Source organism: Haematobia irritans, chromosome 2, assembly GCF_050003625.1.
Source record: "Haematobia irritans isolate KBUSLIRL chromosome 2, ASM5000362v1, whole genome shotgun sequence".
Classification (NCBI taxonomy): domain Eukaryota; kingdom Metazoa; phylum Arthropoda; class Insecta; order Diptera; family Muscidae; genus Haematobia; species Haematobia irritans.
Window position 1 is genome coordinate 61,357,335 of NC_134398.1, and position 18,035 is coordinate 61,375,369.

The window sequence follows — 18,035 nt, forward strand, 5'->3', positions numbered from 1 at the left end:
GAATACTCTTACAATACAATTTTCTTACATCAACGAGTTTTGCACAGTGGATAATTTGGGATATAAAAAATCGAAAATAAACTTTTTGTCGAAAACGTCGAGTAGATGACTTTTCATAATCTTCCAAATCGTCAACTCTACTTTTTTATAAAAACCAGTAAAAATCGACTTTTGATAGTGACCAAAATTGACTAGTCGAATTTTACCGAAAAAATTGAAGAATTCACTTCGAATCAAAATGGGAATGCCATGCACCTCTTTTTATACTGAGAGCTCATTAAAATGTCTCACTCAAAAAAAAGTGAACTCTCTATTTCACTAAAGCCATTTTAACCTTATTTTTGTTCATAGAATTATTTTGTTTGGAGAAAGTTTCCTTCACTCTAATAATTTTTTTCATACGTTAGTTAAATGAACTAAAACAAGTATATACGGCCATAAGTTCGGCCAGGCCGAATCTTAAATACCCAACTCCATGAATCAAATTTTAGGGTTTCCTTTGAAATTTCAGGGGTTTTGAGAACAAATCAAGCAGAGCAGTTCAACCAATACACTTCCCGGAGATAAATTTAAAGATTTTACCTATGAAGACTATTACAGATTCTCGATTTGTAAGAACCATTTTTGTTTTAGAGGAATCATTAACATCTCTTGTAAGTTTGCAAGAAAATTGTAAAATAACGTCTTGAAATCTTAAATCTGTAGATTTTCACCCGAGAAGTAAAATCTGGAAATTTTACATTGAGCAATTTTCAATATCGGTGCGCCTTCTATACCCTCAGGCAAATCGGATAAAAACTACGGTTTCTAGAAACCCAAGGATTAAATCGGGAAATCGTTCTTATGGGGGCTATACTAAAACACTGACCGATGCTCACCATTTTCGGCGTATCTCTTTATGATCCAAAAATAATTCTAGATTTCGAATTTCATACAAATTGGATAAAAACTACGGTTTATCCGGAGATCGGTCATTATTGGGGATATGCCAAAACATGAACCAATATACGCCCTTTTCGGCACACTTCTTTATTGTCATAAAATACTTCCAGATTTCCAATTTCAGGCAAATTGGATAAAAACTACAGTTTCTATAAGTTCCTTTCCTTTACTTTTTGAACGCAATGCAACACTGCCAGTATTACGCTAACGATCAATGGTACGAGGAACAAAAGATTTATTTCCATTTAAATTCTAGAGGGCTCTACAATAGCCACTTGGAGGTTTCCAGTCAGTATAGAGTAACTACACTATCACACAAGAATTCCAACCCAATAAAGTTTATTTCTAAATGCAATAGATGAAAATGCTTTTATAAATGTGTAAACGCTAAAATAAACTGTCTCTGGAAAAATTTTCAGCACACTCAACGTAAAGTTTACTTGAATCCAAACATTTTGAGCTTCCCTTTAGGATTTTGGTATTGATTCCGAGCCGAAGATGCGGCTTCTTTACAAAAAAAGACATTTTGTAGCGGCCTACCTGGTTTTAAATGTACGATTAAAATTGGGATATATTTCATTTATCGAATTTCCATTGTCTTTCCGCGGTATATTAATAAATATATTCACGTACAAATAAATCCCAGTTTAAAATCCAAATTATAAAGGATACTTGAAACAAAAATGTTTTCTTAATTCCAAAAAAATACTTTAAACCAAGGATGCTAAATCCTCAAAATTAGTCTTATCCTATATTTAAAGCATTTTTATCTTAAATCTAAAGATTCAATATTTCAGTAAATTTAAGGTTAATTAATCAATAATATAATTCTCTACTTTAAGGAAAATTTGGTTTAGCTCAAAGTCATACGACTTTAACGGAGAGAAATTTGTGTCCTAAATTTGATAATAACAAAATTTTTGAAGCAAAGATTATTAGTTTTATTTTTTTTGAAATTTAATTATTTTAAATGAAAGCCCTTAATATTTTGCAAATTGCGCATCGTAAAAATTAGGTTGCGTAATCGTTAATATCAGGTAAATATTTTTTCAGTGCAGTCAAACGAGAGGTTTAGAAATTATCGCATGCATAAGTTGGTTGCAATACCTATCAGCCTACAACAATTTTGTCTAAGCCAATATATCCTCGCCTCATAATGGTGTACGGTACAGCAGCTAGAATCACAAACAATTGAATAAAAATTACTTTACGTCATGCGAACATAACATAGGTCCATTGTGCATTAGTTTAACCTTTATTTTCCTCGTATTTGTGTGACTAAAAGAAAATAAAAAAAACAAAGTTTACATATTTCCATATGCTCCGGGTATTTGTATATCTACATCATTAAAAACTACAACAGAAAGTTATATAAAAATGTTGAATAGGGAATTGTAAAATAAATATGCACAAAGAGAGAACTTTGCCCAGAAGTACCCAAGGAAATCATGTTATGTTCTTAGTGCCAACATAAGAATGAAATAAGGAAAAAAGAGAAGAGTTCTTTTATTTTTTTTTTAACACAAAACAAATAAATGCAAAAGAATAGTACATATCATGTCATATTTTTGAACGCTGGACTCTGGTTGGGAGAAGAATAAAATATAAGCAATTGGCTTTATAAGAGGAAAATTTAGTAAGCCAAATTGTGATTTCAACTGGGTAATTGGTTCATATGTAGAATTGATATAGACTTCCATAATTTAATATGCTCTCTATAAAAGATAGAATTCTTAAATAGGATAATTCCCATGCTGAAACAAAGCATGACCAAGTCAAAAGATTTTGTATTTATTTACATTAATGATTTTGATATTGATTCCGAGCCAAAGAAGTGGAGAATTGAAGTAAGAATATCATTAACACCCAATTCACCCACCCCAACACCCAATGTTAGAAAAATATGTTTTTCATATGCTCCGATGTAAACAAAATGTGTTTCGGGCACAATTTTTAGACACAATTTATTTAAGTGCAAAAATGTAATCTTCCTAAACTAGCATTAAATGTTTGGGACACATATGTTAACATAATATGTTGGAATATATTATGTTTAGGACAAGAATGTTTCATAAAAATAATATGTATGAATGTAAACATATATAAATTTACAAATTTTGAGTAAACATATATATGTTGTGATATTTTATTCAGGGAGCGACAGAGAGAGTATAGGGAAAGAACCCGGGAGTGTTGACGAAAGATATCAACATAACACAGCGAGAGAATCAAAAGAGAGCAACTTTTTTGAAAATGCTTGTATGTTGTTTCGGAAAACTGTTTTACGTGTTAATTTGTTTTGGCTATGCGCTTGGCATGTTAATAAGGCTTCGGTAAAAATTGGATATGCTTAAGTCTAAATATTATTTAATTTGAACATTAGGTTAGGTGGCAGCCCGATGTATCAGGCTCACTTAGACTATTCAGTCCATTGTGATACATTTGAACATTAAATTGCGTATTCGGTGTAAAGAAAATAGACATTCGGAACCAGGAGAATAGACTTAAAAAAAAACAGCATGTGTTTTTGCCTTGAGAGCAGCAATTTAAGTATGTGTGGACATGTGTTTTGTTTATCATTTTTGGCATTATGGGCAAAAATTATTTGTTGGTTCGTCACAAAAAAAAAAAAAAAAAAAAAAAAAAAAAAAAAGAATCAGAACGTACGACGAGTTAGTCAAAATATTTAGAAAGAAAGGATATTACAAAAAAAAAAAAAACAATGGAAAATATATAAAAATTACAAATATATCTTCAGAAACAAAAAAAAATAGTTCCTCTCTATTAATAAGTAGTCCAAGGTTAGGTTAGGTTAGGTTAGGTTAGGTTAAAGTGGCAGCCCGATTAAATTTCAGGCTCACTTAGACTATTCAGTCCATTGTGATACCACATTTAACTAAAAGTACCTATTACATATGGGCACTTCTAGTCTTAACCACTGAACCTTCTCTATTATTTACTTTTGTGGAACCAACCAGATTGCTCCAAAAACATTAACAAACTGCTTAAGTTAACGTTTTCCAGGTCAGCCAGTAATCTAAAGCTATATGCTCCTAAAATTCGCTTACGCCTTACACAAAAAGCAGGATACTCACACAAGAGGTGTTTAATTGATTCCTTTTCCTCCACATCATGACAACTTATACAATAGTCATTATACTTCCCACCTATAGTTTTTGCAAATTCGCCTATCAGGCAGCGACCCGTTATAGCAGATATCAGGAGTGCTATCTGACGCCTTGAGAACACTAGCGTATCTAGTGTGCGGTTTAAGTTTAAATGGGGCCATATTTGCTTGGTGTCGTTACAACCCTTGCAATTTTCCCATGGAATATTGGCCATCATAACATCCTTCTCACGCAGTAAGAGCTTGCAGGTGGCCAGAGGCATACCAACAGATTCTAGTTCCCCTGGAATATGGAAGGTAGTTCTTAGCCTTGCTAACACATCTGCTTCGCAGTTCCCCGGTATGTTCCTATTGCCAGGCATCCATATTAGGTGAATATTGTACAGCTCAACCATCTCGTTGAGAGATTTGCGGCAGTCTATGGCCGTTTTCGAGTTAAGGAACACAGAGTCCAAGGATTTTATTGCAGGTTGACTGTCTGAGTATATATTAATGCCAATATTTGTTGGAACATTACTTCTCAGCCAATTCACCACCTCTCTTATTGCCAATATTTCAGCCTGAAAAACACTACAGTGATTAGGTAATCTTTTCGATATTCGAATTTCCAGATCTTTAGAATATACTCCGAACCCCACTTGTCCATTCAATTTGGAGCCATCAGTATAGAAATCTATATATCTTTTATTTCCCGGGGTCTGTGTACACCACGCCTCACTGTTGGGAATTAGAGTTTCAAACTTTTTGTCGAAAAGTGGTTTTGCCAGGGTGTAATCATAAGCTCGCAATACGCTGAACTTTATCTAAACAAGTCGGTTTCTGAAGTGCCGGCCACCAGACTACAACACCATATAGCATTATAGGTCTAACTACTGCCGTATATAGCCAATGCACAAATTTTGGTCTTAGTACCCACTTTTTCCCTATTGCCTTTTTGCACGAGTACAAAGCTACGGTGGCTTTTCTCGCCCTTTCTTCAATATTAAGCCTAATATTCAGCTTCCTGTCCAAAATAACGCCAAGGTATTTTGCACACTCACCAAAGGGAATTTCAGTACCCCCTAAGGAAATGGGCCTAACCGTGGGAGTTTTGCGATCTTTGCAGTACATGACTAGTTCTGCCTTTGCTGGATTTACACCAAGACCATTCTCTTTCGCCCATTTCTCAGTCATCCGGAGAGCTCTCTGTATAATATCTCTGATTGTGGATGGGAATTTTCCCCTGACTGCTAGCGCCATATCATCTGCGTATGCCACCACTTTTATCCTTTCTTTTTCTAGGGAAACCAGAAGGTTGTTTATAGTAACATTCCAAAGAAGAGGTGATAGAACTCCCCCTTGGGGAGTGCCTCTGTTCACATACCTTTGTATGTTTGCTTGCCCTTGTGTGACTGAAATACGTCTCTTTATTAAAAGTTCGTCTAACAGCCTAGGTATCAACAGGTTCAACATTCAGAGTTGTCAGTCCATTTAATATCGAGCTCGGATGGACATTATTGAACGCCCCTTCGATGTCTAGAAACGCCACGATTGTGTATTCTTTGACAGATAGTGAGCTTTCAATAAAGCTGACTAGTTCATGCAATGCGGTCTCAGTGGACCTGTACTTCGAGTATGCATGCTGTCGTTTCGAGAGCAAACTTGAATCCACGCTAGTTCTAAGATACATGTCTATCATCCTCTCCAGGGTCTTAAGTAGGAATGAGGATAAGTTGATTGGTCGGAAATCCTTCGCACTCGAGTGAGAGGCTTTTCCTGCTTTAGGTATGAAGACGACTTTTGTTTCCCTCCACTTTTCTGGAATATATGCTAAGTTTACACATCGTTTATATATCACCGTCAACCAGGGGATAATTCTTTCAGCCACTGCCTGCAACTCCGCCGGAGTAATTCCATCAGGTCCGGGGGATTTGAATGGTCCAAAGCTATGTAAAGCCCATTTTATTCTTGATTCCGACACAATTTCCTCGATAGGAAATGATCGCTGAGCCTCTGTTACACCGCCGGAACATAGTTCAACCGTCTGATTTTCAAGGGAATGTGTGTCCAAAAGTACCTCCAACGTCTCTTCACTGGACGTTGTCCAATTTCCCTCCGATGTTTTAATGAAACCTGGAGCGGTGTTAGTGGATGCTTGTACCTTCCGTAGTCTGGAAGCCTCTGACGTATTCTCAATACTGCTACAGTAATCATCCCAAGAGTTTTGTTGAGACCTTCTCAGTTCTCGTTTATATTCTCTCAGATTCATCTTGTAAGTGTCTCAATCCTCCGGAGCTCTTGTGGACTTTGCTTTGTTAAAGAGCTTCTAGTGACTCCTCAACTAAGGTTTTAACGGCACAGGGTGGCATCTCCCTATCATGTCCCATGTAGACCGAAGATACCCAATATTTGCATGTAGATATCTCTAGACTGGCTACGACAGTGTCTGCATTGCTCAATGAAGGAAGCAGAAACAAGTTCAGTTCGTTCTTAGCAATTATACATGCTCGATTTATATCGTTACCGGTATTATGCAAAAGTTTGAAACCCGGAGTGCTTAATTCACAGATCTTGTTCATATATATGTATGGTTCCTGAATAAGAACTATATCTATGTCTCCTTTCATCAGGAGAACTTTTAAGGCAGCACAAGCGGCCTTACAATGGTGAAGATTTATCTGGAGGAACCGTAGAACCATCCAAATTTTCAACCACCGTCACATCAGCCGCTTCAATTGAGTCATCAAGGCCTTCCTCTTCACAGATCTCGGTGACTCTCGCAACAATCCTCGGTTCAGCTTTGGTGAGGCTTGAGCCTGTAGAAACTTCCCGCATATGATTTTCGCCATAGTCTGCAGGTTTTATTTCTCCTTCGGCTTCGCTAGGAGATTTTTTCACTGCTGACTCTACCAGAGGCTTGTCCGTTTCGGAATCCTTTGGTAGTCCAAGATGAGTTGACGTACACTTTCTAAAATAAAAGCGGGCAATAAGTTTGAGTTTTTGCCGCTAAAATTATTTTTCATTTTAGCGGCAAAATTCGATCTAAAGCAACAATTGAAAAAGTTTATTTGCTGTAAAATGAATAATTAAAGAAAAGAAAACGCGAAAATATTTAGGGCGATAATGCCAACTTAATTCCGGCCCTAAAGGTAAACATGAAATTAAGTACAAAAATTATTGTTAATAGCTATTCATATTTATGTGTATTTCAAAATACGAGAAATTTTAAATGCATTTAAAATTGTGTTAAATGCTAGTAAAAAGTAGTTCACGCCTAAATTAATTTATGTGTATATTGTAATATTATGTATGTTTATTGACTTCACGTTCTTCTTTTGGTAGTGTTTTTCGAAAATTTCAAACTTTTATACCAAAACCATTTTTTTTTGTTACAAAATTGTTATTTTTGCAATTTAAAAAAATTTTATCCAAAAGCACAGTCCATTTCATTTATATCAGGCTGACTGCAAATTCTTAATAACACACACTTCGAAGTTTCACTGTAAAAATTAAATTTAATAATATATATAAATACAAATATAAAAAATTTAGGTGTTCGGTCGGAGTAGGGATTGAACCCAGGACCCTTTGCATGCAAGGCGGACATGCAAACCACTGCTCCACGTGGCCAACAAATATATATTTCTGTTGAATAATGTTTTGTTTGCACCGGCTCGTGGGCGCTGCAAACTATGCTATATAAATGTAACTTATAACGATAAATGTCTATTGGTGACTATAACAGCTACGTAGCCCAGTGGTAGTGTGTTGGCTTACAAATTGCATGGTTCCCGGTTGGATTCTCCGTCCAGACGAAAGGTACAATTTTAAAAATTAATAAATTTAAATAATTTCTTCAACATTATTTGTATTACAGAAAAAGGTGCCTAGAACTAAAAAATTTCGTGGAAGTGAAAATTATGTGAGGGAATGAGCACAATCTTCTTGGGGAGAAAATTCTTCCGAGCATATAATATATTTGGGCTTAAAATGCTTCCAAACTTATATATGTGTTTCCTGCAAAATATGTTTGGAACATATGCTAGAGAAGCGATTTTTTGAGGGTGTAGGAAAAAATTAATTTATTCGCTTTTCAGCATTTTTATTCTTCTTACAATTGCCGTGTAGTGAGCTTTCACTATTCAATAGTATTTATCTTCATTATTAGTCAACGATTTATTAATTTACCTACAGTCATGCAGAGAGGAAAACGATTAAACAATTATTCCATAATCGTCTGTTTTGTATTAAATTAATGAGCCAAAAAACCCACAAACACCCAATGCTCCCCTTGAATTACACCAATAATTTATCCACTCCTCTGACATTAAGAGAACGCAAATAACAAAAAGAGTTTATTATTTACACATGTTTTTCTGTTTATTTAAACATTCAGACGACATCAGTCTAAGGAATTTTTTTATTATTTTTATACGTTCTAGATCTTTTTTCCATTTGGTTTTATCAACTTTGGGTTTGACCTCTCCACAGTTACAACTAAACGTGAATGGACGATAGACAATTGAAGTGTCCTTGTCAAGTGGGAATTTCGAAAGAAGCAACTTAAGACTATTGTAATAGCAATTGATTTTATGATGATTTTCGTACGCCGCCACGTCCCAAAGTCGAAATAATAAAAATAATATACCAACAATTTTGTGCAGTATTTTCCATTTCAAGGGATGAAGGTTTATGTAATTAGCGGTGTGGTATGCAAAATATTGGGAAATGAAATAGAACGTAATCAATTTGCAAAATTAAAAAAAAGGAAAAGGATATTAATTGATGAATTAATCGATTCAATCAATTTTTTAAATGAAATTTCTTCAACCAAGAAAATGATGGTATCGATCACAGAATTAATTAAAAATAAACAGTATTTTTTATTGGTTCCATCAAACATTTAAATGATTTTGTTCGAATAGCTTTATTATTTTTTTAATTGGGACAATCAATTATTTATTGTATTATTGTGAGTATATTTATAATTATTATTTTTTCTTTTTTTGGACAAAAAAATATTCTTGTAGTTTTAACATACAAGATATATTATACATTCTTATGATTTTTCCAATTATAATTAAAATTTTCTTTAGACTTGTGTCAATATTTAATGAACCAATGAATAGTATTAAAATATATATTTCGGAATAAATAATTTCATTTATTTTAACCAGGAAATATTTATACCCTAAAGGTCGATATAAAGTATACATAACCTTGTTAAAATAGCAAGTTTTGACGTTTACTTTTCTTTAGTAATTCCATTTAAGGAAATAAACTTTTAGGCAATATTTTTCATGGACAATTTTTCATTAGGCAATATAAAGAATAAATCCTTGAAAGAAGTTTTGACGACGTCAATCGAAATTATTTTTAATCGACCTATAGCCGAAACTATGAAAAATATTGCCAAATAATTATTAAAAAGATCAACGATAATCAACCGGAAATAAACCTTTTCAACGTATGCTTTGGATCCTTGCCCATCAAGTTATAATAAAATTTTCAACAAAAGTTTCATTGTGCTTTTGCAGATTTATTTCATTCTGCTTTTGCAGATTTATTTTCGATTTTAGCAGCTAAACGCGAACTTAATACCCACATTAAACCATATAGTAGTCAGGGTAAAATAACTTTGATCTGCCAAAAAATGTGCCTATGGGAGCTATATATTATTATGGACTGATAGGAACCAATTCCTGCATGGTTGTTGGATACCCTATACTAACATCAAGTACCAAATTTCAATCGAATGGGAAGAATTTTGCTCTTCCACGGTGCTCCGGAGGTCAAATCTGGTGATCGGTTTATATGGGGGCTAAATATAATTAAGGACCGATATGGACCAATTTTTGCATGGTTGTTAGAGACCATATACTAACACCATGTACCAAATTTCAGCCGGATCGGATGAAATTTGCTTCTCTTAGAGGCTCCGCAAGCCAAATCGGGGGATAGGTTTATATGGGGGCTGTATATAATTATGAACCGATGTGAACCAATTTTTGCATGGTTGTTAGAGACCATATACTAACACCATGTACCAAATTTCAGCTTCTCTTAGAGGCTCTGCAAGCCAAATCGGGGGATCGGTTTATATGGGGGCTATATATAATTATGGACCGATGTGGACCAATTTTTGCATGGTTGTTAGAGACCATATACTTACACCATGTACCAAATTTCAGCAGGATCGGATGAAATTTGCTTCTCTTAGAGGCCTCGCAAGCCAAATTTGGGGGTCCGTTTATATGGGGGCTATACGTAAAAGTGGACCGATATGGCCCATTTGCAATACCATCTGACCTACATCAATAACAACTACTGGTGCCAAGTTTCAAGTCGATAGCTTGTTTCGTTCGGAAGTTAGCGTGATTTCAACAGACGGACGGACGGACGGACGGACATGCTCAGATCGACTCAGAATTTCACCACGACCCAGAATATATATACTTTATGGGGTCTTCGAGCAATATTTCGATGTGTTACAAACGGAATGACAAAGTTAATATACCCCCCATCCTATGGTGGAGGGTATATTTATTCGCCACACTTCAAGTGTGCAGAATTTAATCGAAATCGGTTCAGATGTAGATATATTTATCGCCCGATTTTCCAAACTCCTGATATAAATCAAACTTGGATTTATATCAGGAGTGTGCAGAATTTCATCGAAATCGGTTCAGATGTAGATATATTTATCGCCCGATTTTCCAAACTCCTGATATAAATCAAACTTGGAAAAATCTGATCTTCTATAGTATTTACAATAATAGCAAACAATAATCTAAATTGGTTCAGATTTAGATAAAGCTCCAACAAATATGTATCGCCCGATTTTGACAAACTTCCACTTATAACCTTATTTTTTTGCCATTGAGGCCTCATTTATTGACTGATCTTACTCAAATTTAGCACGAGATAACTTTCTGTGATATCAATCAAACCCGCAAAACATTATGTTGCTAAAATTTCAAATTTTGATGTATTTAGACTTACATGTAGGTTAGGTTAGGTGGCAGTTCGATGTATCAGGCTCACTTAGACTATTCAGTCCATTGTGATACCACATTGGTGAACTTCTTTCTTATCACTGAGTGCTGCCCGATTCCATGTTAAGCTCAATGACAAGGGATCTCCTTTTTATAGCCGAGTTCGAACGGCGTTCCACGTTGTAGTGAAACCACTTAGAGAAGCTTTGAAACCCTCAGAAATGTCACCAGCATTACTGAAGTGAGATAATCCACCGCTGAAAAACTTTACCCCCTTTAACCCCCTTAACCCCACAAATGCTCATGTTCACTTATTCGGTACGGGTGGTTTAGGGTATCATATATCATCGCCCGATTTGCTGGATTTTCTAGACCACCTGGTGAATTGGAGCAAAGAGACCTCAAGGGGAGAAGATCCCCATTTCTACATATCATATTATATTTCGTACAAACCACTTACTCTTCTGTAGTACAAATCCTTTAGAATCATTTATTAGATTTTATTTTTATCATTTTATAAAATTTTGCCTTTTGTCCGGACGGAGGATCGAACCGCGTACCATCAGTTTTCTAACTAATCGCACTATCCACTGGGCCACTTAGTCCTTATACCCATCAACAACCAAATGTGACTTTGTTTATTCTGTTCTTGCTTGGCTGCATGTATTCATTAACACATACAGTCATGGGTGTCTATTTATTGAACAGCACACGAGCACATGTTTCGGAGACGAACTATTGTCTAGAAATAGATTCACTTAACGGTAGTTAGAATTGACACACATCGTTAGCTCAGTTATACTAAAAATGGAAATTTCGTGTCCAACTAGACTTCGTAATATTGCACAGTAAAAGTTTAGTAACGCTGAGAAACTTCTTCGTACGTTCGAGAAAATACGTATTCCCTATTATTATATATGATTCAGTCCATTTACGAACTCATTCGGAGTTCTTAACCATTTTGCTGGTAATGGCCGTAAGTTCAATTTACTTCCACTGAGTTTATTTTGTTCAACAATAGTTAAATTTAACTAAAATTCTAGAAAATTTTGAACTACTCAATATTATGAAATTTACTTGTAGTTACGACGTTCACTTTTCTGGGTGTAAGAGCTCAAACGATTCCAATAGTTCTGTCCATTTTCATAACACCCTCCTTCGAAAATAGAAAACGCATAGAATTCCCAGACGAACAACAAACAAGGCTTCCCCACCTTTCCACATTGCTTCATCCACCCGATAAGAGAACGTGCAGTAAAGAACAATGTCCTTGTCGTTGATTACAATACCCTCGTATTTGAATTATTTTTGCTTGCGTAGCTGTTGAGTAAGATGATGAGGGCGATGATATTACTGCTCTGTAGATGAATTGTTTCTTCGGCTTTTTGGCCTTATAGATTCCCTGAGACGCTATGAGTATTCCCGCAAAAAAAATATTTTCTTGTTTTGTCAACATCGTTAACATAATTGTGCACGCATTTTATTTAAGACTTTAAGATCCTTGCTTCAGACATTTTTCTATTTGTTTGTATACTGTGTAATGGATGAGAGTGGATTGTTGAACAACAGAAAGGGATTTCCAAAAATAATACGTATATCAAGGCAATTCCAAGTACTGCAACTGGATCAATGTGGAAGGAGTGTTTTAGGGATGCGGGTAGGCAAGGGGCTTTCTTCAGTAAGGGGTAGCCAGTGATGTTGACAAAAAAAAAAAACAAATGTCTTATGTACTAAATTTATATTATTATAATTGTTTCTTTTTTTAATTATTCCATTTTTATAATTATGTTTACATAAATACTACATTCTTCGTATTTTGTTAAGCCTTTGAAATTCAAAAGAACATTTTTGCGATACATAAATGAGAGTACTGTAACTCTAAGCCAAAACGGAATATAATCACCATCTTCGAAGCTATATAATCACAAAATTTTAGACAAGTAATGTTGTCATTTGACGCTAAAAACTTAACTTTGAAAAACAAAAAAACAAAAAACATTGAATCACTTATCATAAATTCGAATAAGAAAATACTTTATAAGAAAGGAAATACTTTGTAAGAAATGGGTATGAAAAAAATAGTACATGAAAAAAGTTTGTTTGATAAAAGTCAACTTTTAATATTTTGAAAAATTGTTCAAAATTAATGAAATCTTTTTTCTTTATTTTTATTTATATTTATTTGTTGACTTTTTGTATCTGGAACCCAAAGCTTAATAGCGTTCAAAAATGGGAGTTGTCGTGAACACATTTTTAAAGGACTTTGATGGCACATGAAGAAAAAAGCTGAAGTTATTAATTAATTAAAATTTGTGTTCTAGAATCAAGTATGCAAAACTCAAATTTAAAAGAGAATTGTATTTTATATAGGCCCTTACTTCAATTCTCCCCTCATTTGGGTCAGAATCAATACCAAAATCATTAGTGAAAAGACAAAATCTTTGGAAACGGACAAGCTTTTTTCACAAGTGTTGCTTCAAATTTTTATTAAATTTACGTACTTTCATTAAAGTCATATGCCTTTGTAGTCAAATTTCCTTAGAGCAAAAAAAAAGTTGTTTTTTATGTAAGTAAATTGCGATTAAATTAATTGAAATGTTGAATTTTTAGATTTAAGGTAAAAACGCTTCAAATATAGGCTTAGTCTTATTGTAAGGATTTTGTATATTTGGTTTAAAGTTTTATTGGAATTAAGAAAACATTTTTTTTACTTTGAAGCATCTGTATTAATTTGGATTAAACTGGCATTTGTTTGTAGGTGAATAGCTTTATTAACGCTTTCGACCCTAAAGTTGCCTGTGGGCAACTCTTTGTGTTTTGAGCCTAACCGTTAGGGTTGTTTTTATTTTTGTCCATAAAAGTGTAACGGTATCGAAAACTACAGGTTGTTTTTTTCATTAGTACGCACGTGCCTCAAGAAAAAAATATTTGCGAATTTGGAAAAAGGTTTTAATACCTGTGGCTTCTTTTCAAATATAACAACAAAATTTTTGAAAGTTTTTTTAATCTGTTGTAGTACATATCAAATAAAATATTTATGGAAGTCAAATCTTAGAATTGCAAAAAAAAAAACACCGGTGAGTAATTTTTAAAGTTGTAAAGTTGCCAGTGGGAAACTTTGGGCAATTAAGGTAGTAAATTTACATACTTTTAGACATGAGACCTAAAGAAAACAATTTGACAAACAATGATATTGAACAAAATTTTAACTTCGATTGGGATGTCCCTTTGACGAGGAATGCGGCGTTGGTGTGGAAGACCTATCTCCAGGGCTGGGGAGAATTTGGATGGAATCGTAAAAAGGGAAGAAGCCATAGATATCGGTCTTCTTGACATTATACTGGTGGATTAGTTTGAGCACGGATATTGGTATTTTGTTTTACTTTGGGTTTTTATTGCCAATTAAAATGGCATGTATCAAAAAAAAAAAAAAAAAAAACAAGTATAAACGGATTGCGTAGAAACTTCTACGAAAGACTGTTATACACAATCGAATTACTTGGGTTGTTGTATCTTAAATCGTTTTCTAAATTGTGAGCTAGTCCACACGTGGTATATATTAGACAAAAAGGTATGTAAGTCTACAAATAATTACGAATCGATATGGACTTTTGCACGGTACGTAGGGAGCCAGAATTGAAATATGGGGGTCGCTTATATGGGGGCTATATACAATTATGAACTTGATATGGACCAATTTTTGTGTGATTGGGGATCGATTTATCTGAAGGCTATATATAACTATAGACCGATATGGACCTAGTTAGCCATGGTTGTTAACGGCCATATACTAGCACAATGTACCAAGAGGCTCCAAAACCAAATCTTGGGATCGGTTTATATGGGGGCTATATATGACTATGGACTGATATGGATCACTTTTGGCATGGTTGTTAAATATCATATACTACCATCACGTACCAAGTTTCAACCAGATCGGATGAATTTTGCTACTCCAAGAGGTTCCGGAGGCCAAATCGGGGGATCGGTTTATATGGGGGCTATATATAATTATGGACTGATATGAACCAATTCATGCATGGTTGTTGGATACCATATACTAACATCACGTACCAAATTTCAACCGAATCCGATGAATGTTGCCCTTCCAAGGGGCTCCGCCAGATTTGATCTCAAATCTGGCGATCGGTTTATATGGAGCTTAGAGGGTCTGCAAGCCAATTTGGGGGTCCGTTTATATGGGGGCTATACGTAAAAGTGGACCGATATGGCCCATTTGCAATACCATCCGACCTACATCAATAATAACTACTTGTGCCAAGTTTCAAGTCTATAGATTGTTTCCTTCGGAAGTTAGCGTGATTTCAACAGACGGACGGACGGACATGCTCAGATCGACTCAGAATTTCACCACGACCCAGAATATATATACTTTATGGGGTCCTAGAGCAATATTTCGATGTGTTACAAACGGAATTACAAAGTTAATATACCCCCCATCCTATGGTGGAGGGTATAAAAAATGGGATTTCCCTATTTTCTTAATATGTACCAATACTGCCAATCTGGCGCATTTTTCATGATGTTGCCAAAATTTTATATTATTGTGGACTATGTTATATCTTAAATATTTTATATCGACTTATTTTGATCAGCACACTAAAAAACGGAATATATGCAAAATCGGCATATATGTGAAATGGATTATTCAGCAAACTATATGTGTAAAATTTATGTCATAATGACACTAGACTATGCGAGTATGTGAAAATCTCCTATATATGTGATGGACTATAAGCGAAAACTACTGTAGTTTGAGATTGACGTCACAGTTAAAGACTTGAAATTTATTCATATTGAAAACTGTTATTGTACATGGAATTATCACACTATTGGATTAACGTATCAAATTATGGACGATACAATCAGTTCATGTTAATCAGCTTAACTCACGCACACATCGTAGCGTTCTGCTATCCATGTTATGGCTATATGATAATTATGTATGCATACATGGTGTAAATTAGATAATTATCTGCAATATGATTAATTGCTTGAACTTTGGAATAAGCCCGATTTCATCGAAAAAATATATATAATTTTTTGATATTCTCTTCATTCACGGCAAAGAGGGGAAGTATATTTTATGGTCGACATGTTTTGCTTTCCGTACATTTGAGCTTGTATTGAATTTAAAGGTCATGTACTTTGTTTGTATCTCTAATCTCGTTTATCTACCCGCTCTCCTTCTTCAAATATGATTGAGGTTAAAATGTGGAGATAGGGCAAGGACATCCATTACACTGTATTCATTGAACATTGCTTCCTATTTGTGTGAGTGTGTTGGCATTATACCTCCAACAATTTCTTACGCGGCTTCATCTATTGCATGCTATTGTAATTTAAATCTATTTTTAAAGTTATAGCAGAATCATTTCAATTCTTCGAGGAAAGTTCTGTTCGTTTTGTTTTTTTTTTTTTTACTTTGTTTTGTCGTTATCTTCATACCGATTTTCTTCCAAATGTCACAATGCCAACAAGAGGGATAACAAGCTACTTAAGTATAGAAGCCGTCCAAGATTTTTGTTGTGATTTGTTTTCAAGGGATTTGTTGAGCATTTGATGAGCATTCAAAAGGACGGCATTGGTGAAGATATTCCTTAACTGTGGTGGTTTACGTGCAATGAAATTCGATCAGAGTGGGCTGCAGACTTCCGTAAGTTCTTAGTTCATCTAAATCTCTTTTAAATTAAATCTAAAGCCTTAACATGAAACTTTGCGAACTTATTTGTTTTTCATTAAAATGTTATCAATGGAAATGTATAAACTTTTCGAATATTTGCAAGGGATTTTAGGGTTTGCCTCAATGCCATTTAAACGTCAAGAATAAATTGAAGTGTGAACTTAACACTAAAATGCTTGTACAACAAAAGAATTCAAAAGAAATTAATGGAGCACTTCCTGTGCAAGGACTTTGGATGGATTAGGATATGTATGTCGTAAAGGGTGACTTTTTAGCTATTATCATTTTGGCAGCATTAGTTTAAGCAGCTGATGCACGTTTTGGTATTTTATTTCACTATAAAATATCGTCAGTTTGGCCTACGATTTAACCATGAATCGTCTTACAAACGAACAATACTTGCAAATTATTGAATTTTATTATCGAAGTTCACGCTTTGTTTAATTGACGGATGGAAACGACTATTCGGGCTATTGTGAATAAATTTCGCACAAAATTTAAATTGTTGGACATTAAATCACCAATATGCTTATGTAGAGTGCAAACTGAAGAAAACATTGCAGCTGTATAGTCCAGAGTTATTGATGACCATCAACCATTGTTACTCAACAACGTGAAAAATTTGGCGGAAGGATTTAGGTATGAAATTTCTCAAAATTTAAAGCCAAACGACGTAGAATTTTTGGTGAATGGGCTCTTGGAATGTTGGCCGAAGATTCACATTTTTTATCGAAAAATTGTGTTCACCGAAGAAGCTCATTTTTAGGTCAAAAGAAGATCAGCCAGAAGCATTGCAAAAGCTACCAATGCATCCAGAAAATGTCACAGTTTGGTACATTTTATGGGCTGGAGCTTGGCTTAACATGTGGTTTCAACAGACGGTGCTACACGCGTAACAATTGAGTTATTGAGAGGCTAGATCTGTGAACATTTTATTTCACGTACGGGACCGGAAATAAACCGGGATAAAAAGATTTTTTTAAACGACATGGAGGATATCAATAGTTTTGATATCCTCCAACTTTATCATTTAGTTTATAACACATCCAAATATTGTTCTCATACCCCATAAAGTGTATATACTGAGAGTCGAATAGAAATTCAAAGTCGACCTAGCTATGTTATGTCCGCAATAAGCTATCAACTTCAAACTTAGTACAAGTAGTTGTTGCTGATGTCGGTCGGATGGTATTTGTATTGTGTCATATCGGATAACTTTTACGTAAAGCCCCATATAAACCGTCTGTTTGAAATGCAGACCTCATCAGACACGGTTAAAATTAGGTAC

General features: G+C 34.7%; 1 protein-coding gene across 1 annotated transcript in view; it reads left to right on the top strand.

Moving 5' to 3' along the window:
* Positions 1–18,035, top strand: part of side-II (sidestep II transmembrane protein) — a 645,324-nt gene that overhangs the window by 414,257 nt on the left and 213,032 nt on the right. The window lies entirely within an intron of this gene.